Below are 27365 nucleotides of genomic sequence, written 5' to 3'. Positions count from 1 at the left end.
TGGACTCAAAGTATAAAGAGAGGTACATTTAAACACTTTCTGATAGTATAGGGGGTATATTTGGCCCTTTTTCGTATATTTTTTGTTTTGTTTTTTTGATCAACAATCGAAATTATATTAATTTAAACGGTAATATTACAAGGAGCTTGTTGCAAGACATTATAAAAAGTGTAATAAAAAAAGGTGATCGTTTGAGTGATCACTTTCAAAAGAGTGGGTTGATAGATGAACACGGACTTGATCTGCAAAAAATGTGCCAAGTTCACAAGCTTGCCCCTGTAGGACAAGTTGTTTGGGCTTGTGATCTTCACAAGTCTTGGGTATTCAGTTCCTTGTTGATCAGCCAAAAGATGTGGTACCAAAAAGGTTGGTCGCTGGGTGAGGATTGTTGTGTAGTCTTGCACATTGACAGTGGTGTCATTCTGAGCAAGAGTATGTGCAACATAGTTTTGCTCTCTGTATGTGTGGATAATAAGAGGATTACCCAGCTGCTGAATTAAGTATCTGCATTCCATTAACGTGGATGAGTAGTGTAAATTGTTTCTGCTAAGCATCGATATTACCTCAGTAGAATCCACGTTCACTTCCAATGGTATGAGTTGATGAAGCCAAGCTAATTGCAAGCCCTGTAATAATGCATTTAATTCCATATAGGTGAAGTTACCTGTAGGTCTTGTACCCATGAAGCCTAGTAAACAGTGTCTCATTACATTGCAGAATACTCCTCCTATACCATTTTTAGTAGGATTGTCTTTGGCGGCTCCATCAGTATTTAATTTAATTTTTGTGACGACCCAACCGGTCGTCTTAAGAATTTATGCCCCAATCCCCTATTAACTACTTTTCCCGAGTTTATTTCTGCTATTTTGATTTGCCGGGATGTTCGGTTTGAGTTTCGGAGAGTTTTAGGACACTTAGTCCCTAAATGAGAGCTTAAATGTTGGAAAGATGGTCGTAGCCGGAACAGTATGAAGACGGCCTCGGAATGGAAATGTGATGATTCTGTTAGCTCCGTTGGGTGATTTCAGGCTTAGGGGTGTGTTCCGATTGTGTTTTGGAGGTCCATAGCAAATTTAGGCTTGAAATACCAAGAGTGGAATTTTTAAAGTTTCCGGTCCGATAGTGAGATTTTGATTCGAGGGTCGGAATGGAATTCCGGAAGTTGGAGTAGCTCCATAGTGTTGAATGTGATGTATGTGCAAAATTTTTAGGTCATTTGGACGAGGTTTGATAGACTTTTTGATCGAAAGCGTGTTTTTATAGTTTTTGGAATTTTTAGGCTTGAATCCGATGAAAATAGGTGTTTTGATATTGTTTTGAGCGTTCTGAAGGTTGAAACAAGTTTGAATGATGTTTTAGGATTGGTTGGCAGGTTTGGTTGAAGTCCCAGGGGCCTCGGGTGTGTTTCGGATGCTCAACGGACTACTTTTGGACTTGGAAAGACAATAGATTTTCTATTGTTGTGTTGCAAAGAAAACATTCATCGCGTTCGCGTAGAGCATCTGGGTGAAGCAACTGAAATGTGCTTCGCGTTTGCAATGATGTCCCACGTTCGCGAAGGTAAGGACCCGTTGGTCTTCGCGTCCGCGACATGGTCCTCGCGTTCACATAGGATCTGCCCCTATAAGCTACGCGTTCGCAAGTAGATCTCGCGTTCGCGAAAGAGGAATCTGGCCAACAGGATTTTTGTGCATCGCGTTCGTGATAGTAGCCTCGCGTTCGCGAAGAAGAACGCACCTGAGCAGATATAAGATTTCAAATCGAGGGTTTTAGCCATTTTTATCAAAACTTAAGCTTGGGAGCTCGGATTTGAGCGAGATTTTGAGGGATTTTTAGAGATATCGATTGAGTAACGATTCTTAACTCATTTTTGCTTGTAACCCATTAATCTAAACATGAATTCATCCTTTAATTTCGAAATTTGTATGAAAATTGGGGAAAAGTTCTTAGACCAAGAAATTGAGTTTTGATTGGGGATTTGACATTAGATTTGGATAATTTTGGTATGGTTAGACTCGTGAGAGTTTGAGAATTCTGAAACTATAAATTTTACCCGATTCCGAGACATTGGCCCGAGGGGCATTTTGGTCATTTTACATAATTTCGCGTATTAGCTTAGAATTTCTTTGTAGAATCAGTTACTTGAAGTGTTATTTACGTTATGAAAATGAATTGAATAGATTTGGGCCATTTGGAGTCGAGTACTCGTGGCAAGAGTGTGATTTTCGGGTTGATTTTGAGTCGGTTCGAGGAAAGTGACTTGTCTAACCTTGTGTGGAGGACCTTCCCCTTAGGATATGATATATTTGGTAATTGAAATACCTTGTACATGAGGTGACGAGTGCGTACTTGAGATTATTGTTAAAAATCCAGTTTTATTTTAAGTATTTCAATTGAGTTCCTTTTTCGTGCTTTATTCTAATTGCGAATTTAGCCTGTTGTAGTTTAGAAAAGCATGTTTAATTGATTTAATTGCCTATTTACTTAAACTGCCTTAATTGCATTGCATGAAGCATGCTAGGCTAGAATTAACTGTTTACTTGGTACGAAATTTGCACTTAATTGAGTATTATTGTGTTGCTTCTATGTGTTTTTAATTTGGGACTACGAGACGGTATCTCGGGAGATCCCCTATATGTATTTATGATCTGGACTAAGGTGCAGGATACTAAGAGATCTTTGGCATGTATATTGAGGATACCCAGAAATCCTCGGGATACCAAGAGATCCCTAGAATATATTGAGGATACCAAAAGATCCTCGGGATACCAAGAGATCCCTAGCATATATTGAGGATACCGAGAAATCCTCGGGATACCAAGATATCCCTAGCATATATTGAGGATACCGAGAGATCCTCGGGATACCGAGAGATCCTCGGGGTACCAAGAGATCCCTAGAATATATTGAGGATATCGAGAGATCCTCGGGATACCGAGAGATCCCTAGGATATATTGAGGATACCGAGAGATCCTCGGGATACCAAGAGATCCCTAGCATATATTGAGGATACCGAGAGATCCTCGGAATACCAAGAGATCCCTGACATATATTGAGGGTACTAAGAGATCCTCGGGATACTGTGAGATCCCCGATTACTTCCTTGTGGTTTGCCTTCATCTCTGTTTCCGTTATTGTACTCTTATTATCCTGTGTAGATTCTCAATTGTACTACTTATATTATCCTGACATATTTATATTTATTTAATCTCAGTAGGGCCATGACCTTCCTCGTCACTACCCAACCGAGGTTAGGCTTGACACTTACTAAGTACCGCTGTGGTGTACTGATGCCCCTTTTGCGCATGTTTTTCGTGTGCAGATCCAGGTACTGCTACCCAGGCCTACCATCCTTGAGAGAGGCGACTGCTTAGAGACTTCGAGGTACATCTTCCGCATTTGCAGACCGAGAAGTCCCTTTCTATTCATGCTTTAAGTATTTAGCCCTTCTGTATTTCTGTTCTTATTAGACAAAATTCTGGAGTTAGAGCTATGTAGTATTTCTTTTTCTTAGCTTGTGATTCGTGGGTTTCCGGGTCATGGATTTAGATATTAGTTTTGAGATCTATATAAATATGGTGTATGCCGAGCAGCACATTTAACACTGTTATTGCCTTATTTCTGTTTTTAAATTGGTTTACTTCCGTAAGTTTAGGCTTACCTAGTCGTAGAGACTAGGTGCCATCACGATGGTTCAAGGAGGGCGAACCGGGGTCGTGCCAAGTTGGTATCAGAGCTCTAGGTTCACAAGAGTTATGGATCACAAGCTAGTTTATTAGAGTCTCGTTGATCGGTATGGAGACGTATGTACTTATCTACGAGAAACTATGTAACTGTTAGGAAAATGCCACTTCATTTGATTTCCTTGTCATGCAATATTTTGACATCACAATTCTAAACTTCTGTCTTCTATTCTCTCATAGATGGTGAGGACACGTGCTACTTGAGATGATCAGGCACCCGTGCCCCCTACTGCAACCGTCAGAGGCCGGGGCCAGGGTAGAGGCCGAGGACGCGCACGTGGTAGAGCCAAAGCACCTACGCGATCTGCCGCCGATGTACCACCAGCAGATCCAGATGGAGTCCAAGCACCTGATAGGCCTACCGCTACCACTACTCCGGCTCTCCAGGAGACTCTGGCACAGTTCATGAGTATGTACGCCACTCTGGCTCAGGCAGGGTTGCTTCCCCGTAACGCAGCTACATCTCAGGCTGAGGGAGGAGCACAGACTCTTGCCGCCCGTATTCCTGAGCAGTGAGTGCATGTTGAGCAGGTCCCTGAGATTATTCATGTACCGCTTGTAGTGCCAGTTCAGCCTAAGGACAGGGCAGCGACTTTCGAGGATGAGCAGTTGAGGCTTGAGAGGTTCAAGAAGTACAAGCCCCCTGTATTTAGTGGTCTAGCATTGGATGCTGCTCTGGGATTCCTTGATGAGTGTTACAGCATTCTCCGTACCATTGGTATCTCAGGATCGAGCGGGGTTTCTTTCACTACCTTTCATCTTCGAGTAGCTGCCTATGAGTGGTGGCGCATCTATGAGTTAGACAGTCCAGATGAGGCTGCTTCACTGACTTGGGCTCAGTTTTCAGATCTGTTCCTGAGGGAGTATGTTCCTCAGAATCTCAAGGACGCATGGCGCGTAGAGTTTGAGCATTTGCACTAAAGTGCTATGACTATTTTAGAATATGTTGTCCGTTACACCAGTTTGGCTAAGCATGCACCAGCTTGGTTTCTACTGTTCGCGAGAGGGTTCGCCGGTTTATTGAGGGGCTTATTCCCAGCATCAAATCTAGCATGGCTCGTGAGTTAGAGATGGATATTTCTTATCAGCAGGTGGTGAGCATTGCTAGGAGGATTGAGGGTATGTATGTTAGGGAGAGAGAGGAGAGGGAGGCCAAGAGGTCTCGAGAGTCGGGCCATTACTCTGGTGCCTGTACCCCAACTGCAGGTCGCCATGGTAGGGGTTATATGAGTCGCCCTATTCATTCATCTCTTCCAGCAGCCAGTAGTGCTCCAGCTCCTCCTAGATCTTAGGAGCCTTATTATGCACCTCTGGTTTCTAGCGCGCCTCCTGTGCAGGGTGCTTTCAAAGGTTAGTCCAGCAGACCTGGCCCTAGCCAGTCATAGCCACCACGTCCTCCCAGAGCTTGTTTTGAGTGTGGTGACACACGCCACGTGGTGAGGGATTGCCCTAGACTTGGGAGGAGTGCACCTCCACAGACTTCTCAGCCACAGCGTGCCCCACAGAGTTCTCAGGCTATAATTACAGCTCCAGTTGCTACCCCACCTGCTCAGCCAGCTAGAGGTGGAGGTTGATGAGGTAGAGGTCACCCTATAGGGGAAGGCCAAGCCAGATACTATGCCCTTCCTGCCCGTACCGAGGCTGTAGCCTCCGATTCTATCATCACAAGTATTATATTGGTTTGCCACAAAGATGCATCGGTTCTATTTGATCCAGGATCTACTTACTCTTATGTGTCTTCTTATTTTGCTCCGCATTTGGGTGTACCTCGAGATTCTTTGAGTTCCCCTATTTATGTTTCTACTCTTGTAGGAGATTCTCTCGTTGTGGACTGCGTTTATCGGTCGTGTTTGGTTGCTCTTAGTGGTTTTGAGACCAGAGTCGATTTATTGTTACTTAGTATGGTTGACTTCGATATTATCTTGGGCATGGACTGGTTGCCGCCCCATTATGCTATTCTTGATTGTCACGCCAAAACCGTGATGCTGGCTATGCTAGGTGTACCATGTGTTGAGTGGAAAGGTACTTTAGATTACACTCCCAGTAGAGTTATTCCTTTCCTTAGAGCTCAGCGTATGGTTGAGAAGGGGTGTGACGCATATTTAGCTTATGTGAGAGATATCAGTATTGATACCCCTTCAGTTGATTCAGTTCCAGTAGCACAGGATTTTCCCGATGTGTTTCTAGCTGATCTTCTAGGCATGCCGCTTGATAGAGATATTGATTTTGACATTGATCTGTTGCCGGGCACTCAGCCCATTTCTATTCCTCCGTATCGTATGGCTCCTCCTGAGTTGAAGGAGTTGAGGGATCAATTGCAGGAATTGTTTGATAAGGGTTTTATTTGGCCCAGTGTTTCACCTTGGGGTGTCTTGTTTGTGAAGAAAAAGGATGGTTCTGTGCGTATGTGTATTGATTACCACCAGTTGAACAAGGTTACAGTAAAGAACTGTTATCCTTTGCCTCGTATCGATGATCTATTTGACCAGCTTCAGGGCGCATGAGTGTTTTCTAAGATTGATTTGCGCTCAGGTTACCATCAGTTGAAGATTTGGGAGCCAGACATCCCGAAGACTGCTTTTAGGACTCGGTATGGTCATTACGAGTTCCTTGTCATGTTATTTGGGCTGACCAATGCCCCAGCAACCTTTATGCATTTGATGCACAGTGTGTTCCGGCCATATCGTGACTCGTTTGTTATTGTCTTTATTGATGATATTCTGGTGTATTCCTGGAGTCGGGAAGATCATGAGCAGCACCTGAGGACTGTGCTTCAGACTCTGAGAGATAAGAAGTTATATGCTAAGTTCTCAAAATGTGAGTTTTGGTTGGATTTAGTGGAATTCTTTGGCCACATGGTATCGAGTGAGGGTATTCAGGTGGATCCGAAGAAGATAGAGGTCGTGCAGAGTTGGCCCAGACCATCCTCAGCTACCGAGATCCGCAGTTTTCTTGGTTTGGCGGGCTACTACCATCATTTTGTGGAGGGGTTTTCATCGGTTGCAGCCCCTATGACCAGGTTGACTCAGAATGGTGCTCCGTTTCATTGGACGGAGGAGTGTGAGGCAAGCTTTTAGAAGCTCAAGAGAGCTTTGACCATAACCCCAATTTTGATACTACATGCAGGTTCGAGGTCTTATACGGTATATTGTGATGCCTTGAGGGTTGGCCTCGGAGCGGTATTGATGCAGGACGGTAGGGTGATTGTCTATGTGTCCAGACAGTTGAAGATATATAAGAAGAAATACCCTGTTCACGACCTTGAGTTAGCTGCCATTGTTCACGCCTTGAAGATTGGGCGCCATTGTTTATACGGGGTTCCCTGTGAGATTTATACTGACTATTGGAGCTTGCAGCACCTGTTCAAGCAAAAGGATCTAAATTTGTGCTAGAGGAGGTGGTTAGAGTTGCTAAAGGACTATGATATCACTATTTTGTATCACCCGGGCAAGGCCAATATGGTGGCCGATGCTTTGAGTCGTCGGGCAGAGAGTTTGGGGAGTTTGGCTTATTTACCAGCATCGGAGAGGCCTATGGCGATGGATATCCAGGCCTTAGCTAGCCATTTTGTGAGATTGGATCTTTCAGAGCCCAGTCGGGTTCTAGCTTGCGTGGTTTCTCGGTCTTCCTTATTTGATCGTATCAGGGAGCGGCAGCATGATGACCCTCATTTGCTTACCCTTAAGGGCAAGGTTTAGCGCGATGATGCTAGAGACATGACTATTGGTGATGATGGGGTATTGAGGATGCAAGGTCGGATTTGTGTACCCAATGTTGATGGGCTGCGAGAGTTAGTTCTAGAGGAGGCCCATAGTTCGTGGAATTCCATCCATTTGGGTGCCACAAAGATGTATCAGGATTTGAGACAACACTATTGGTGGAGGTGTATGAATAAGGATATAGTTGAATTTGTAGCTCGGTTCCTCAACTATCAGCAGGTGAAGTATGAGCACCAGAGACCAGGTGGATTGCTTCAACAGATAGAGATTCCGGAGTAGAAGTGGGAGCGAATCACCATGGACTTTGTAATTGGGCTCCTACGGACTTTGGGGAAGTTTAATGCTATTTGAGTGATTGTGGATCGGCTGACCAAGTCCACTCATTTCATTCCTGTGTGTACTACTTATTCCTCGGAGCGGTTGGTGGAGACTTATATTCGGGAGATTGTTCGTCTGCATGGTATTCAGTGTCCATCATTTCAGACAGAGGTACTCAGTTCACATCACAGTTCTGGAGGGCCGTTCAACATGAGTTGGGTACTCGGGTGAAGTTGAGTACAACATTTCACCCTTAGATGGATGGACAGTCCGAGCGCACTATTCAGATTCTTGAGGATATGCTCTGTGCGTGTGTGATTGAGTTTGGAGAGTCTTGGGATCCGTTCTTGCCATTGGCGGAGTTTGCTTACAACAATAGTTATCAGTCCAGCATTCAGATGGCACCATATCCGGCTTTATATGGTAGGCGGTGTAGATCTCCAGTGGGTTGGTTTGAGCAGGGTGAGGCTAGACTATTGTGCACAGATTTGGTTCAGGATGCTTTGGAGAAGGTTAAGGTGATTAAGGATAGACTCCGTACAGCCCAGTCCAAACAGAAGAGTTACGTGGACCGGAAGGTTCATTATGTTTCCTATATGGTTGGAGAGCGGGTTCTGCTTCGGGTATCGCCTATGAAGGGCATTATGAGATTTGGGAAGAAAGGGAAGTTGAGTCCGAGATTTATTGGCCCTTTTGAGATATTGAGGCGTGTTGGGGAGGTTGCTTATGAGCTTGCCTTACCTCCCACTTGGCACGAGTTCATCCGGTATTTCATGTTTTGATGCTCCGGAGGTATCACGGCAATCTGTCGCACGTCCTGGATTTCAGTTCAGTCCAATTGGACAAGGATCTATCTTATGTTGAGGAGCCAGTGGCAATATTGGACATGCAGGTTAGAAAGCTGAGGTCAAAGAACATTGCATCAGTAAAGGTTCAGTGGTGGGGCCAGCCAACCGAGGAGGCTACCTGGGAGACCGAGCAGGATATGCACAGCCATTACTCTCATCTTTTCACTACTTCAGGTATGTCTTTATGCTCGTTCAAGGATGAACAAATGTTTAAGTATAGGAGGATGTGACGACCCAGTCGGTCGTCTTAAGAATTTATGCCCCGATCCCCTATTAACTACTGTCCCCAAGTTTATTTCTACTATTTTGATTTGCCGGGATGTTCGGTTTGAGTTTCGGAGAGTTTTGGGACACTTAGTCCCTAAATGAGAGCTTAAGTGTTGGAATGTTGGCCGTAGTCGGAACAGTGTAAAGACGACCTCGGAATGGAAATCCGATGATTCCGTTAGCTCCGTTGGATGATTTCGGGCTTAGGAGCATGTTCGGATTGTGTTTTGGAGATCCGTAGCAAATTTAGGCTTGAAATGACGAAAGTGGAATTTTTGAAGTTTCCGGTCCGATAGTGAGATTTTGATCCGAGAGTCGGAATGGAATTCTGGAAGTTAGAGTAGCTTTGTAGTGTTGAATGTGACGTGTGTGCAAAATTTAGGTCATTTGGACGAGGTTTGATAGATGTTTTGATTGAAAGCATGTTTTTAGAGTTTTCAAAATTCTTAGGCTTGAATCCGATAAAAAATAGGTGTTTTGATGTTGTTTTGAGCATTCCGAAGGTTGGAACAAGTTTGAATGATGTTTCAGGATTGGTTGCCAGGTTTAGTTGAGGTCCCGGGGGCCTCGGGTGTGTTTCGGATGCTCAACGGACCACTTTTGGACTTGGAAAGACAACAAATTTTCTATTGTTGTGTTGCAGAGAAAACATTCATCGCGCTCGCGTAGAGCATCTGGGTGAAGCAGCTGAAATGTGCTTCGCGTTCGCGATGATGTACCACGTTCGCGAAGATAAGGACCCGTTGGTCTTCGCATTCGCGACATGGTCCTCGCGTTCGCATAGGGTCTGCCCCTATAAGCTATGCGTTCGCGAGTGGACCTTGCATTTGCAAAAGAGGAATTTGCCCAGCAGGATTTTTGTGCATCGCGTTCGCGATAGTAGCCTCGCGTTCGCGAAGAAGAACGCGTCAGGGCAGATATAAGATTTCAAATCGAGGGTTTTAGCCATTTTTATCAAAACTTAAGCTTGGGAACTCGGATTTGAGTGAGATTTTGAGGGATTTTCAGATATATCGATTGGATAACAATTCTTAACTCATTTTTTCTTGTAACCCATTAATCTAAACATGAATTCATCCTTTAATTTCGAAATTTGTATGAAAATTGAGGAAAAGTTCTTAGACAAAGAAATTGAGTTTTGATTGAGGATTTGACATCGGATTTGGATAATTTTGGTATGGTTAGACTCGTGAGATTTGAGGATTTTGAAACTATAAATTTTACCTTATTCCGAGATGTGGTCCCGATGGGCATTTTGGTCATTTTACATAATTTCGCATATTAGCTTAGAATTTCTTTGTAGAATCAGTTATTTGAAGTGTTACTTACGTTATGAAATTGAATTGAATAGATTTGGGTCATTTGGAGTTGAGTACTCGTGGCAAGAGCGTGATTTCGGGTTGATTTTGAGCCGGTTCGAGGTAAGTGGCTTGTCTAACCTTGTGTGGAGGACCTTACCCTTAGGATATAATATATTTGGTAGTTGAAATGCCTTGTACGTGAGGTGACGAGTGCGTACTTGAGCTAATTGTTGAAAATCCGATTTTACTTTAAGTATTTCAATTGAGTTCTTTTTTCCTGCTTTATTCTACTTGCGAATTTAGCCTGTTGTAGTTTAGAAAAACATGTTTAGTTGATTTAATTGTCTATTTGCTTAAACTACCTTAATTGCATTACATGAAGCATGTTAGGCTAGAATTAACTGTTTACTTGGTACGAAATTTGTATTTAATTGAGTATTCTTGTGTTGCTTTTATGTGTTTTTAATTTGGGACTACGGGACGACATCCCGGGAGATCCTCTGTATGTATTTATGATCTGGACTGAGGTGCGGGGTACCAAGAGATCCCTAGCATGTATATTAGGATACCAAGAGATCCCTAGCATATATTGAGGATACCAAGAGATCCCTAGCATATATTGAGGATACCGAGAGATCCTCGGGATACCAAGAGATCCCTAGCATATATTAAGGATACCGAGAGATCCTCGGGATACCGAGAGATCCTCGGGATACCAAGAGATCCCTGGCATATATTGAGGTTACTAAGAGATCCTCGGTTACTTCCTTGTGGTTTGCCTTCATCTCTGTTTCCGTTATTGTACTCTTATTATCTTGTGTAGATTCTTACTATAGATTCTCAATTGTACTGCTTATCTTATCGTGTCATCTTTATATTTATTTAATCTCAGTAGGGCCCTGACCTTCCTCGTCACTACCCAACCGAGGTTAGGCTTGGCACTTATTGAGTATCGCTGTGGTGTACTCATGCCCCTTTTGCGCAAGTTTTTCGTGTGCAGATCCAGGTACCGCTACCCAGACCTGCCATCCTTGAGAGAGGAGACTGTTTAGAGACTTCGAGGTACATCTGCCGCGTCCGCAGACCGTGAAGTCCTTTTCTATTCATGCTTTTAGTATTTAGCCCTTTTGTACTTGTGTTCTTATTAGACAAAATTCTGGAGTTAGAGCTATGTAGTATTTCTTTTTCTTAGCTTGTGATTCGTGGGTTTTCGGGTCTTGTATTTAGATATTGGTTTTGAGATCTATATAAATATGGTGTATGCCGAGCGGCACATTTAACACTGTTATTGCCTTATTTTTGTTTTTAAATTGGATTACTTCTACAAGTTTTAATAATCTTGCGCAAGTTTAGGCTTACCTAATCGTAGAGACTAGGTGCCGACACGATGGTTCACGAAGGGCGAACCGGGGTCGTGACAATTTTACCTAAAGGTGGTAGGTGCCATTTGACATACATGTGTGTGGCTGCTAGTGTTTGTGCATTTTGTTGAATAAGGTAGTGATATTCTACTTCTTGTGATAGCAAATTCTGTGTTGAAGGAGGGGCCTGTGAGTGGCGTTTGAATAGGTAGTGATTTATGAGCTTCCAAATATGCCATACTATGTGTGGGATAAGAATGTGTGGGGGAATGTTGAAAGGGGACGTAGTTTGGATGAATCGTTTTGCGCCCTCCTAGCTCTGCTCATATCTCCTAGACTCTGACCCCCCTCCCCCCTAATAAACAATTCATAATTTAGAATGAATTCAACTTCTATATATTATTCGTGTAAAAGAAAATACTATCAAGTCATATATAAAAGTAATCAACTCAGAAAAAATAAATTTAATAGACAAGAAAATTGGGCAAGCAACATAATACGTATTATACTGATTGCGTAAGGAATCTTTATGTAAGTTAGGAGTAATTAACTAAATCTTTCCTCTATTGACACACGTTAAATTCAGTTTATTTAATATATTTCTTAAGAGAGAAAAAAAAATATATTATAGTCAACCCTCTTTATAATAGCCTCATTTGTTTCGATATTTTTTTGGTTTTTACAATGAATAACAATTATACACCTAAAACAACATTTGACGTTTAAATATATTTTGGCTGTTATAGATAAAAATTATCCAAAAATCAATTATTTTTCCCTTTTTAATGTTACATATAAAAGATAAGAAAATTATTCAAATTTAAAATCTCAAAAGATATGCATATTTTGTTGGGTTTTGTTATTAATAACAAAAGAGGTGTGAATGGAAAATGGTGGGCAAAGAAATGGAGGGAAGTGAAATTTTGAATTAGTTAACTTTACTAATGCAATTTGTCCCTCGTCGGAAGAAGGAACGAAAATCTTTGTGTATATATAGAGAATCTCATCTTTTAGCTCTTAGAGAGTTAAGAAGAAGGATTTAATAGTTAAATTTTCTATTTAAATACTTTTTTAGAATTTTTCCAATAGAAAAGATGTCATATGCAAATCTTCAAATCTTATATCTTATGCAAGATAATTAGACTCCCACCAACTAAAAATTGACATTTTCAGACTTGGAAACTGCATTTTAATAATAGATATAATCATAGTATTATAGAACCAAGTCAGGTAAAAATAAATCATTTGAATATTGATAAGTGTGTTCTCTGCTCACAGCTACTTGATTAGCATTAGAATTTATATGTCAACGCGTATTTATTTTCATGGTCAATAAAGGGTTTGTCCACTCACACTCAATGAGGTACGCATGAATTTTCGTAAATGGTAACAATATCTGAAGAAGCAAATAAATAAATAAATAAATAAATAAATAAATAAATAAATAAATAAATAAATATAATTTATTAACTACGTATTTGTCGGATTAGTTGGGTCTCATAGCGAGAATTGAATATTTGATGAAAGAAAGATACTTAAATATTGGAGAATTGTGACCAAACCTCCCCCACCCCAATAATCCTCTCAATACAATTTTTTTTATTTGAATATAACTTTTGAATTAATAATAAGAAAAGTGATACTATTAAATTACCTAAAAAATAACTATTAATAACGGCTCATAAAAAGTAACATTGTGCACTAGAAAACAAAGCAAAGAACAAAATTGTTGAGATTTTAAGCGAAAATAGGCTTAAGAGAGGTTGAATGAGAAATTGAGAGAAAATGAAAATTTTAAGTTTCCCTCCTTAACAATGGGACATTGTCCCATGGAAAAGGTTTTTGATGGGTATATATACAATTGCTCTTCTTATAACTCTTAAAGAGTTAAGAAAGAAGGCAAGTCTCGCGTCGTCGTCGTCATCGCTCGCTCGGCTTCGGATTTGAATTTGGTCAAATGATTGATTGATTAATTTTTTGGACCAAATTTATTTGTTAATAGTAAATATTAACGTAATATTATCCGTGTTTGTAAAGGAAAATTAATAATCCAAATTATCCGTTTAATTGACTCTGCCCGTCCGTTTTTTGTAACGGAAAACGTTTCTTCTGCCCGTTTTAATTTGCGTAAATGGCCATAAACGTTATGACTGTTTTACTTAACTAACCTCTGAAGAGTTACAACTCTTCATTTGAATTCAACAGGTTGGGGCTATAAATTGCAGTCCATTCTCTCAGATTTTCCATACGAATTTATGAGTTCTCCTCATTTCTTCTACATTGTTTTAACTACAAAGAAAGCAATAGTAAGTGTGATTTGTTACCGATCTTTGTGTTCGCTGAAACACTGAGGTTTAAAGTACCGCTACACTAGTGTGTAATTCGTTCTATCCCGGGAGGAAATAATCCACAACCTTGGGTACTAGGAGAAGATTAAATTACTTAAGGAAACACTGTGAATTCAGTAGGCTCAGATTAAATTCTGTTTCGTTTACATTTCTATTTATATATTATTTTATCTTCTACAGAATTCTTTTACAAATACGGTTTTCTAACAAGCTTAAGCATTTAATCTAATTTCTGTATTTGTGTTATATTCACTGTTTCTGGAGAGTAAAACCTTTGTGGTTTTCTAATCCATTGGAAATTAAAATCTACGTAATTTTAATGTTTGTTTGTGTCATTCTTTTACAGAAATGACGAATGACAACGGGAACCAAAATGCTCATATGATGACTGCCAACGTCGACAAGCCGAACAACACTGGCATTGGCACTGACAGAAAAACCCGAAAATTTTTTTGGGATTGATTTCAAGCGGTGGCAGCAGAAGATGTTCTTCTACTTTACTACTTTAAGTATATAGAAGTTCATTAAGGAAGATGTTCATGTTCTGCCCGATGAAACTCCAGAGAATGAACACTTACTTGTAATTGAGGCGTAAAAGCATTTTGATTTTCTGTGCAAGAATTATATTCTTAGCGGACTGGAGGACGATCTGTATAACGTCTGCAGTAATGTGGAGACGTCAAAAGAATTACGAATTGTGCTTGAAAGGAAATACAAAACTGAAGATGCCGGGTTGAAGAAATTCGTTGCCGCTAAATTTTTGGACTACAAAATGGTAGATAGAAAGTCTATTATTACCCAAATCCAGGAATTGCAAGTGATTATTCACGATCTCTTGCTGAAGGTATAAGTAGAATTAATACTGATGTTGAAAGTATTAATTTTATTATGTTTACTAACTGAATTTTCATTGAAGGACTTGTCATCAATGAAGCATTCCAAGTTGCAGCGATGATTGACAAGTTGCCTCATTTGTGGAAGAACTTCAAAAATTACTTGAAACACAAACGCAAGGAGATGTCGCTTGAAGATCTCGTTGTTCGGTTGAGAATCAAAGAGGAAAACAAAGTTGCTGAAAAGAGAGGCTGTGAAAATTCTAAAATAATGGGAGCAAACATTGTTGAGGATACTCCTCAAAATAAGTGAAAGAGGAAGCAGGCTTCTGGACCGAAAAGCAACCCAAGCAAGAAGCGGTTCAACGGAAATTGCTACAATTGTGGGAAAGCTAGACACAAATCCACAGATTGTCGTGCTCCGAAGAAAGACAAGAAGAAGGGTCAAGCAAACATGGTTGAAAAATACGAAGATGTTGATGACTTGTGTGCTATGCTTTCTGAATGCAACCTGGTGGGAAATCCTAAGAAGTGGTGGATTGATTCTGGATCCAGTCACCATGTTTGTGCCGTTAGAGAAGCATTTGTGACATATGCTCCCTTTGGATCCGAAGAGACACTTTCTATGGAAAATTCTGCAACGGCCAAAATTGAAAGATGTGGGAAGATATTTCTGAAAATGACTTCTGGCAAGGTGGTGACTCGGAACAACGTCCTTCATGTTCCCGATATTAGAAAGAACTTAGTCTCTGCTACACTTCTTGTTAAGAACAGGTTTAAATGTGGCTTTGTAACTGATAAGATTGTAATAAGTAAGAATGAGATGTTTGTAGGAAAATGTTACCTTACTGAAGGCCTTTTCAAGCTGAATGTAATGGTTGTTGAGCGTAATAATAAAATTCCAGCTTCTTCTTACTTACTTGAGTTAAATAATTTATGGCATATACATTTGGGTCAAGTCAATTATAAAACCTTGCAGAAAATGATTAACTTGAAAGTATTGCCTAAGTTTGAACGCGAAAAATCAAAATGTCAAATATGTGTGGAATTTAAGTATGTTAAACATCCTTATAAGTTAGTTGAACGGAATTCAAAGACTTAATTCACACAGATATTTGCAACATGAAGTAAATATCATCTCGCGGAGGAAAGAAGTATTTCATAACTTTTTTTAACGACGGTACTCGATATTGCTATGTTTACTTGCTTAATTGTAAAGATAAAGCAATAGACGCATTCAGACAATTCAAAAATGAAGTTGAAACGCAACTTAACAAGAAAATCAAAATGATAAGAAGTGATAGGGGTGGTGAATATGAATCTCATTTTGAAGAAATATATTTAGAATATGGAATTATTCATCAAACAATGGCCCCTTTCACGCCCCAATCCAATGGGATTGCGAAAAGAAAGAATCATTCATTAAAGGAGATAATGAACACATTGTTGATAAGTTCTGGTTTGCCACAGAGCTTGTGGGGGGAAGTCGTTCTTACGGCTAACTGGATACAAAATCAAGTACCTCATAGCAAAACACAATCCATTCCATATGAAAAATGGAAAGGAAGGAAGCCCAACTTGAATTATTTTAAAGTGTGGGGGTGTTTGGCAAAAGTGCAAGTTCCTAAACCCAAAAAGGTAAAAATAGGACCGAAAATCGTTTATTGTGTTCTCATAGGATATGCGACCAATAGTAAAGCATATCGATTTCTGGTTCATAAATCAGGAAATCCCGATATTCATAATAATACGATTATAGAATCAGATAATGTTGAGTTCTTTGAAAATATATATCCGTATAAAAAGGAATGTAAGTCGATTGGTGAAGGATCTAAACAACCTCAGAAAGAAACAAAAGAAAGTACATTTAATCAGGAGGATCCAAGACATAGTAAACATCAAAGAACGTCTACTTCATTTGGACCAAATTTTGTGACTTTCTTATTGAAAAATGAGCCTCGAACATTTAAAGAAGCTATGCCTTCTTCGGAATCATTGTTTTGGAAAGAGGCAGTCAATAGTGAAATAGAATCCATATTGAACAACCATACATGGAAATTGGTTGATCTTCCTCCTAGAAATAAACTTTTGGGTTCTAAATAGATTTTTAAGAGGAAAATAAAAGATGATGACACTATTGATAAACTTAAGGCAAGACTTGTAGTCAAAGGGTATAGATAACGAGAAGGTCTTCACTACTTTGATACGTACTCTCCAGTTACAAGAATTACGTCTATATGAATGTTAGTAGCATTAGCTGCAGTTTATGGTCTTGAAATTCATCAAATGGACGTTAAGACAGCCTTCTTAAATGGAGATTTAGAGGAAGAAATCTAAATGGAACAACCTGAAGGGTTTGTGGTTCCAGGTAAAGAAAAGAAGGTAAGTAGACTTGTCAAGTCCCTTTACGGACTAAAACAAGCCCCCAAACAATGGAATGCGAAGTTTGACCAAATAATGTTGTCAAATAGTTTTAAGATAAATGAATGTGATAAATGTGTGTACCTTAAAAATGTTCCACATCACATAGTCATTATTTATTTATATGTGGATGATATATTGGTAAAGAGTAATGGCATTGCCAACATAAATGCAACTAAGCGTATGCTAACTAGCAAGTTTGATATGAAGGACTTGGGAGTTACTGATTTAATTCTGGGGATTAAGATCCATAAGACTCCTCAAGGTCTGTCATTATCACAATCTCATTATATTAAGACAGTACTTGAAAATTCAAGCACTTAGGGTTTAAAGTTACAAGTACTCCAATTGATGTGAATCTTGCATTAGCAAAGAACAAAAGCATATCACAATTGGATTATGCTCGTTTGTTGGGATGCTTAATGTATATCATGAATTGTACACGACTAGATATAACTTGTGCTATAACTAAATTGAGTCGATACACGATCAATCTAGGTCAATCTCATTGGATGGCAATAAAATGAGTTTGGGATATTTAGAACATACCCAGGACATTGCTTTGCACTACAGTAAATATCCTGCGGTGATTGAGCGATACTGTGATGCAAACTGGATCACCGATTCAACTGATTCGAAGTCCACAAGTGGATATGTATTCACTATTAGTGGAGGAGCGGTATCTTGGAAGTCACCAAAAAAACTTGTATTGCCCGCTCTACAATAGAGGTTGAGTTCATAGCTTTAGATAAAGCCGGTGAAGAAGCTAAATGACTCCGGAATTTCTTGGAAGACATTACATTTTGGCCCAAACCGTTGGCACCAATATGCATACATTGAGATAGTCAAGCGGCGATTGGAAGGGTTGGGAGCGTTATATATAACGGTAAATCTCGTCATATACGACTAAGATATAAAACCGTTAGACAACTACTCTCTAAAGGAATTATCACAATTGACTACGTAAAGTCAAGTGATAATGTGTCGGATCCACTTACAAAAGGCCTAACTAGAGAGGTAGTTGAGAAATCATCGAGGGGAATGGGACTATGGACGAGAACATGTTATTTATGGCGGTAACTCTACCTAGAAGACTGGAGATCCCAAGATCTAGGTTCAAGGTGATCAAACAAAGTCATTAACGACGGTTCAATATTGTCAACTAAAATTCTGGTCCATTCTTGTGACGAGAAAATGTTCAATACCAAGGATAAAACATTAAGATTTTTAATGATTTCTAAATTTGATACGGGGTATATCAACTAGTGTATCTACGGGATGACACATTTAGGAATCACCTATGTAAGTGTGGAGTGTTAGCCGCTTCAAGGAGAATTTTGTAAGGCCATTTCTCTATGCATTTATGAAACCAGGCAGTGTTCATAGCTGAAACGAACACAACAATGAGAAACAAAGACGATTAAGGGTTGATTGTGTGACTTATGGTTGTCTAGGTATACACTAAAGTTCGACGGTTCAAAGATATCAAATCTATCGATTGACCGAGTATATCCGACATAAGTTCACTACAGAAAGTTTAAAGGAAAATCTACTAATCCTGATGCGATTAATCCTTGCTTGCCAATCACACAATTTTTCATGCATATTTCCGTGATATAGCCATTCACTATTCATGTGGGGATTGTTGAGGTTTTAAGCTAAAGTAGGCTTAAAAGAGGGTGAATGGAAAATGGAGGGAAAATAAAAAATTTAAGTTTTCCTCCTTGACAATGGGACATTGTCCCATATTGGAAGAGAAAAAGGTTTTTGATGGGTATATATAAAATTGCTCTTCTTGTAGCTCTTAAAGAGTTAAGAAGAAGGCAAGCCTCGCGCCGTTGTCATCGTTGCTCGCTCGGCTTTAGCTTCGGATTCAGATTCGGATTTGGTCAAATGATCGATTGATTGATTAATTTTTTGGACCAAATTTATTTGTTAATAGTAAATATTAATGTAATATTATCTGTGTTTGTAATGGAAAATTAATAATCCAAATTATCCGTTTCATTGACTCTACCTGTCCGTATTTTGTAACGAAAAACATTTCCTCTACCCGTTTTAACTTGCGTAAATGGCCATTTTACTTAACTGACCTCTGAAGAGTTACAACTCTTCATTTGAACTCAACCGGTTGGGGCTATAAATTGCAGTCCATTCCCTGAGATTTTTCAAATGAATTTCGGAGTTCTCCTCCTTTCTTCTGCATTGTTTCAACTACAAAAAAGCAACAGTAAGTGTGATTTGCTACCGATCTTTGTGTTCGCTGAAATAACGGGGTTTGAAGTATCGCTACACCAGTGTGTAATTCATTCTATCCTAAGAGGAAATAATCCACAACCCGGGTACTATGAGGGTATTAAATTCCATAAGAAAACACTGTTAATTCAGTGGGCTCGGATTAAATTCTGTTTCGTTTACATTTCTGTTTATATATTATTTTATCTTCTCCAAAATTCTTTTACAAATACAGTTTACTAACAAGCTTAATGAATTTAATTTATTTTTTGTATTTGTTTTATACTCACTATTTCTGGAGAGTAAAATATTTGTGGTTTTCTAATCCATCGGAGATTAAAATCTACATGATTTTAACGTTTGTTTGTGTCATTCTTTTGCATAAATGACGAATGACAATGTGAACCAAAATGTTCCTATGGTACTGCCAATGCATCCACAAGCCGAACAACACCGGCATTGGCACCGGCAGAAAAACCCAAAAAAATTTCTGGATTGATTTCAAGCGGTGGCAGCAGAAGATTTTATTTTACTTGACTACTTTAAGTCTATAGAAGTTCATTAAGGAAGATGTTCATGTTCTCCCCGATGAAACTCAAGAGAATGAACGCTTTTTCATGATTGAGGTGTGGAAGCATTCTGATTTTCTGTGCAAGAATTATATTCTTAGCGGACTGGAGGATGATCTCCGTAACGTCTACAGTGATGTGGAGACGTCACAAGAACTATGAATTGCGCTTGAAAGGAAATACCAAACTAAAGATGACGGGTTGAAGAAATTCGTTGCCGCTAACTTTTTGGACTACAAAATGGTAGATATCAAGTCTACTATTACCCATCTCCAGGAATTGCAAGTAATTATTCATGATCTCCTTGCTAAAGTATAAGTAGAATTAATACTAATGTTGAAAGTATTAATTTTATTATGTTTACTAAAAGAATTTTCATTGAAGGTCTTGTCATCAATGAAGCATTCCAAGTTGCAGCGATGAATGTGAAGTTGCCTCCTTTGTGGAAGGACTTCAAAAACTACTTGAAACACAAACGTACGGAGATGTTGCTTGAAGATATCATTATTCGGTTGAGAATCGAAGAGGACAATAAAGCTGCTGAAAAGAGAGGCCGTGAAAACTCAACAATAATGGGAGCAAACATTGTTAAGGATACTCCTCAAAATAAAAGAAAGAGGAAGCAGGCTTCTGGACCGAAAAGTAACCCAAGCAAGAAGCGGTTCAACAAAAATTGCTACAACTATGGGAAATCTAGACACAAATCCACAGATTGTCATGCTCCTAATAAAGACAAGAAGGAGGGTCAAGCAAACATGGTTGAAAAACACAAAGATGTTGATGACTTATGTGCTATGCTTTCTGAATGCAACCTGGTAGGAAATCCTAAGGAGTGGTGGATTGATTCTGGAGCCACTCGCCATGTTTGTGCCGTTAGAGAAGCATTTGCTACATATGCTCCCGTTGGACCCGAAGAGACTCTTTCTATTGGAAATTCTGCAACGACTAAAATTGAAGGATGTGGGAAGATATTTCTGAAAATGACTTCTGGCAAGGTGGTGACTCTAAACAACGTCCTTCATGTTCCCGATATTAGAAAGAACTTAGTCTATATTGGTTCTTGTTAAGAACGGATTTAAATGTGTCTTTGTATCTGATAAGATTGTACTAAGTAAGAATGAGATATTTGTTGAAAAAAGTTACTTCACCGAGGGCCTTTTCAAGCTGAATGTAATGGTTGTTAAGAATAATAATAAAATTTTAGCTTCTTCTTACTTACTTGAGTCAAATGATTTATGGCATATATGTTTGAGTCATGTCAATTATAAAACCTTGTAGAAAATGATTAACTTGGAAGTATTGCCTGAGTTTGAATGCAAAAAATCAAAATGTCAAGTATGTGTGAAATTTAAGTATGTTAAACATCCTTATAAGTCAGTTGAAAGGAATTCAAATCCTTTAGACTTGATTCATACAAATATTTGCGACATGAAGTCAATACCATCTTGCAGTGTAAAGAAGTATTTCATAACTTTTATTGACGACAGTACTCGATATTGCTATGCTTACTTACTTAATAGTAAAGATGAAGCAATAGACGCATTCAGGCAATACAAAAATAAAGTTGAAACTCAACTTAATAAGAAAATCAAAATGAAAAGAAGTGATAGGGGTGGTGAATATGAATCACCTTTTGAAGAAATATGTGTAGAATATGGAATTATTCATCAAACAATGGCCCCTTACATGCCCCAATCCAATAGGATTGCATAAAGAAAGAATCATTCATTAAAGGAGATGATGAACGCATTGTTAATAAGTTCTGGTTTGCCACAAAACTTGTGTAGGGAAGCCGTTCTTACGGCTAACCGGATACTAAGTCAAGTACCCCATAGCAAAACACAATCCATTCCATATGAAAAATGGAAAGTAAGTAAGCCCAACTTGAATTATTTTAAAGTGTGGGGGTGTTTGGCAAAAGTGCAAGTTCATAAACCCAAAAGGGTAAAAATAGGACCGAAAATTGTTGATTGTGTTCTCAAAGGATATGCGACCAATAGTAAAGCATATCGATTTCTAGTTCATAAATCAGGAAATCCCGATATTCATAATAATACAGTTATAGAATCAGATAATACTGAGTTCTTTGAAAATATATATCCGTATAAAAAGGAATGTGAGTTGATTGGTGAAGGATCTAAACGACCTCGGGAAGAAACAAAAGAAAGTACATTTAATCAGGAGGATCCAAAACGTAGTAAACGTCAAAGAACGTCTACTTCATTTGGACCAGATTTTGTGACTTTCTTATTGGAAAATGAATCTCGAACATTTAAAGAAGTTATGTCTTCTTCACAATCATTGTTTTGGAAAGAGGCAGTCAATAGTGAAATAGAATCCATATTGAACAACCATATATAGGAATTGGTTGATCTTCCTCCTGGAAATAAACCTTTGGGTTCTAAATGAAATTTTTTAGAGGAAAATGAAAAATGATGACATTATTGATAAATTTAAGGCAAGACTTGTAGTCAAAAGTTATAGACAATGAGAAGGTCTTCACTACTTTGATACATACTCTCCAGTTAAAAGAATTATGTCTATACGAATGTTAGTAGCATTAGTTGTAGTTTATGATCTTGAAATTCATCAAATGGACGTTAAGACGACCTTCTTAAATGGAGATTTGGAGGAAGAAATCTAAATTGAAAAACCTGTAGGGTTTGTGATTCCAGGTAAAGAAAAGAAGATAAGGGACTTGTTAAGTAACTTTACGGACTAAAACAAGCACCCAAATAATTACATACGAAGTTTGACCAAACAATGTTGTCAAATGGTTTTAAGATAAATGAATGTGATAAATGTGTATACATTAAAAATGTTCCAAATCACATAGTCATTGTTTGCTTATATGTGGATGATATGGTGATAATGAGTAATGATATTGCCAACATAAATGCAACTAAGCGTATGCTAACTAGCAAGTTTGATATGAAGGACCTGGGAGTTGCTGATTTAATTCTGGGGATTAAGATCCATAAGACTTCTCAAGGTCTAGCAATGTCACAATCTCATTATATTAAGACAGTACTTGAAAAATTCAAGCACTTAGGGTTTAAAGTTGCAAAGACTCTTATTGGCGTGAATCTTGCATTAGCAAAGAACAAAGGCCAAAGCATATCACAATTGGATTATACTCGTGTGTTGGGATGCTTAATGTATATCATGAATTGTACACGACCAGATATAGCTTGTGCTATAAGTAAATTGAGTCGATACACGAGCAATCCAGGTCAATCTCATTAGATGGGAATGAAACGAGATTTGGGATATTTAAAACATACCTAGGACATTGCTTTGCACTTCAGTAAATATCCTGCGGTAATTGAGGGATACTGTGATGCAAATTGGATCACCGATTCAACAGATTCTAAGTCCACAAGTGGATATGTATTCACTATCGGTGGAGGAGCGATATCTTGGAAGTCGTCCAAACAAACTTGTATTGCCCACTCTACAATGGAGGCTGAGTTTATAACCTTAGATAAATCCGGTGAAGAAGCTGAATGACATCGGAATTTCTTGTAAGACATTCTATTTTGGCCCAAACCGTTAGCACCAATATGCATACATTGCGATAGTCAAGAGGCAATTGGAAGGGCTGGGAGCGTTATGTATAACGGTAAATCTCGTCACATACGACGAATACATAAAACCGTTAGGTAACTACTCTCTAGAGGAATTATCACAATTGACTACGTAAAGTCAAGTGATAATGTATCGGATCTACTTACAAAAGGCCTAACAAGAGAGGTAGTTGAGAAATCATCGAGGGGAATAGGACCATGGCCGAGAACAAGTCATTGTGGCGGTAACTCTACCTAGAAGACTGGAGATCCCAAGATCTATGTTCAAGGAGATAAAACAAAGTCATTAATGATGGTTCAACATTGTCAACTAAAATTTTGGTCCATTCTCGTGATGAGACAATTTCAGTACCAAGGATAAAGCATCAATATTTTTTAATGATTTCTAAATTTGATACAAGGTATATCAAATAATGTATCTGCGGGATGACACGTTTAGGAATCACCTATGTAAGTGTGAAGTATTAGCCGCTTCAAGGAGAATATTGTAAGGCGAGTTCTTTACGCATTTACGAAAACAAGCGGTGTTCATGGCTGAAACGAACACAACAATGAGAACGAAAGACGGTTAATGGTTGATTGTGTGACTTATGGTTGTCTAGGTATATACCAAAGTTCGACGGTTCAAAGATATCAAATCTACCGATTGACCGAGTATACCCGACATAAGTTCACTATGGAAAGTTCAAAGGGAAACCTACTTATTCAGATGCGATTAATCCTTACTTACAAATCACACAGTTTTTCATGCATATTTCCGTGATATAGCCATTTCTCATTCATGTGGGGGATTGTTGAGGTTTTAAGCTAAAATAGACTTAAAAGAGGGTGAATGGAAAATGAAGAGAAAATGAAATTTTTAAGTTTTCCTCCTTAACAATGGGATATTGTCCCATATTAGAAGAGGAAAATATTTTTGATGGGTATATATACAATTGCTCTTCTTGTAGCTCTTAAAGAGTTAAGAAGAAGGCAAGCCTCGCGCAGTCGTCGTCGTCGCTTCCTCAGCTTCGGCTTCGGCTTTGGTCAAATAATTGATTGATTAATTTTTTGGACCAAAATAGTAAATATTAACGTAATATTACGTAACTGACCTCTGGAGAGCTACAACTCTTTATTTGAACTCAACAGGTTGGAGCTATAAATTGCAGTCCATTCTCTCATATTTTCCATACGAATTTCTGAGTTCTTCTCCTTTCTTCTGTATTGTTTTAACTACAAAGAAAGCAACAAAAAGTGTGATTTGCTACCGATCTTTGTGTTCACTGAAACACTGGGGTTCAAAGTACCGCTACACCTGTTTGTAATTCGTTCTATCCTGGGAGAAAATAATCCACAACCTTGGGTACTAGGAGGGGATTAAATTCCTTAAGAAAACACTGTGAATTCAGTGGACTCGGATTAAATTCTGTTTCGTTTATATTTCTGTTTATATATTATTTTGTCTTCTCTAGAATTCTTTTAAAAATACAGTTTACTAATTAACAATAATTACATGTTATATATAGATTGTATAAATTATTCTTTACATTGCCAACATATATACATAAATTACATCTAAATTCTTACAGTGTCAGAGATATAAGTTAAATCTATTTATTTATAATATTACCTCCGTCCCAATTTATGTGATGCTCTTTTCTTTTTTGTGAGTCCCAAAAAGAATAACACATTTCTATATAATAACAATTTAATTATAAATTTTCCTTTTTACCCTTCATGAGATGATTTCTAGCCACACAAATTTCTATAGTTTAATTTTAGTGGAATTAACCCAATTAGCTGCTCACCTAATCTCTTAAACTAAAAATAGGTGGGTGATATATAATATATGTATAATTCATGTATAATATTTGTATAATTATGTATAATCAATGTATAATCTATGTATACCAATTAGAAAAAGTGAATATTGAATTTGGCCGGCTATTTATGTAACAATCCCTTAATTTTAGACCATAAATTTTAAAAATCTACTTTCTTTCTTAGACTTTATGCTTGGTCAAGAAGCTTCATCTAAATTGGGACTGAGGGATTAGTATATCCTTTGAAATGGTATGACAAAAGAAAAAAAAAACATTATCAAATCACTTGTTTATCTATTTGGTCTATCAACACCATCCCATCTTAAATCCTATCCAAGATAATGCACAAATTTTATTTAGTTTTAACAAGAAATTAAAAACCACCAAAGGATTTGGTGTGCGGATGGGCTGCTCTTCCTTTAGTCAGAGTTTTCGAGTTCGAGTTTTGAGTATGGAAAAATTCTAGATAGAGAACGTTCTTTCCCGAATGAGACCCTACTCGATATGAATTTGAATATAGTCGAGCTCCAATACAATACCGAATATCAGGTGAGAAACAACAAATTAAAAGTTATACTTGACAAGGAAAGTAGAAGAGACCATATTGCATGAATCGCACCAATAATGACTAATGTAAGGTGGCTGTAACTAGACTCCCACCTACTGAAATTGACTTTTTCAGATTTGGATACTTCATTTTAATACTGTAAAAGATATAATTAATTATAGAACAGAAATAGAACCAATTCAGAAAAAAGTAAATAATTTGAACATTATTGTCAATTGTATTCTCTGTTTGTGGCTGCTACTTGTTTAGCATTAGAATTTGTCTCGTCAACGCGTATTTCTCTTCACTAGAAAGGGAATATACACCAACCAGAAACAAGTAGTAGTCAACTCGAAATGCTGCTATATTTTCTTTTCCTTTTTCTTTTCTTAATGAAATGCTTGCATTTAGTTACTCCATATAATTAACTAGCAAGTATTTTCGGAATTAATTTTATAAAAAACTTTGGAAGAATTCCTACTAATACCAGGATTCGACAGCTTCACGTAAAAACTTTCAAAGACACCATCCTAAAGGTAAAAAGTTATTCTGTCACGACTCGAATTTCTCACTGTCGGGATCATGATGACACCTAATATTGTATTCGCTAGGCAAGCCAACGTTTTAGAATATCTTACCTTTTTCCTTTATCTTTTAAATATTTAAGACTTAACAAAAATAAACTAGCGGAGATAAATGCGGAAGAAACAGTTTAAAAGCCTAACTTGATGCAATAACAAAGATCGAAATAAAAATCCACCCAGAACTGTTGTCACAACTCACGAACAGTCTACAAGTACTACAAATAATGATCTGAACAAAAAGTTTACATCTGTCTCGAAAGTAGATAAACAGAAATGAAATAGGATAGAAGGGGATGCCAAGGCCTGCGGACGCCTACAGGACTACCTTGGGTCTCCGGAATGCAGCAACAACAACCAACCTCTCGATCAACCACTAGCTCCGAAATTTGCACAAGAAATGCAGATTGCAGTATCAGTACAACTGACCCCATGTACTGGTAAGTGCCGAGCCTAACCTCGACGAAGTAGTGACGAGGCTACAGCGGGGCATAGAACATATACAACCTACAACAGTTTATACTAAACAAAAAGGAAATACAGAATGTAATAAAGCAATAAGTGGCACTAAATAAATTCGAAACCCAACTGTTCTACTAGTATTCAGCTATAACCAATCCTTAAGGGTGTTTTAACATCACAATAATGGAACTCAACAGATATGAACACATAACAACAACTGATACGGCGTGCATCCCGATCCCATCATATAAACAACAACGGTATAAATATTCACCCTTATTACTTCTTGTTGCGGCGTGCAACCCGATCGCACCAGTCCACCCTTATTGTTCCCCACTATATCACCCTTATTCCTCCTGTTGTGGCGTGCAACCCGATCCCAATATATATATCAGCACTAAACACAAAAATAAAGATAA

This window comes from Nicotiana sylvestris, chromosome 9 (assembly GCF_000393655.2).
Source record: "Nicotiana sylvestris chromosome 9, ASM39365v2, whole genome shotgun sequence".
NCBI classification, from domain to species: Eukaryota; Viridiplantae; Streptophyta; class Magnoliopsida; order Solanales; family Solanaceae; genus Nicotiana; species Nicotiana sylvestris.
This window is presented reverse-complemented; position numbering follows the sequence as displayed.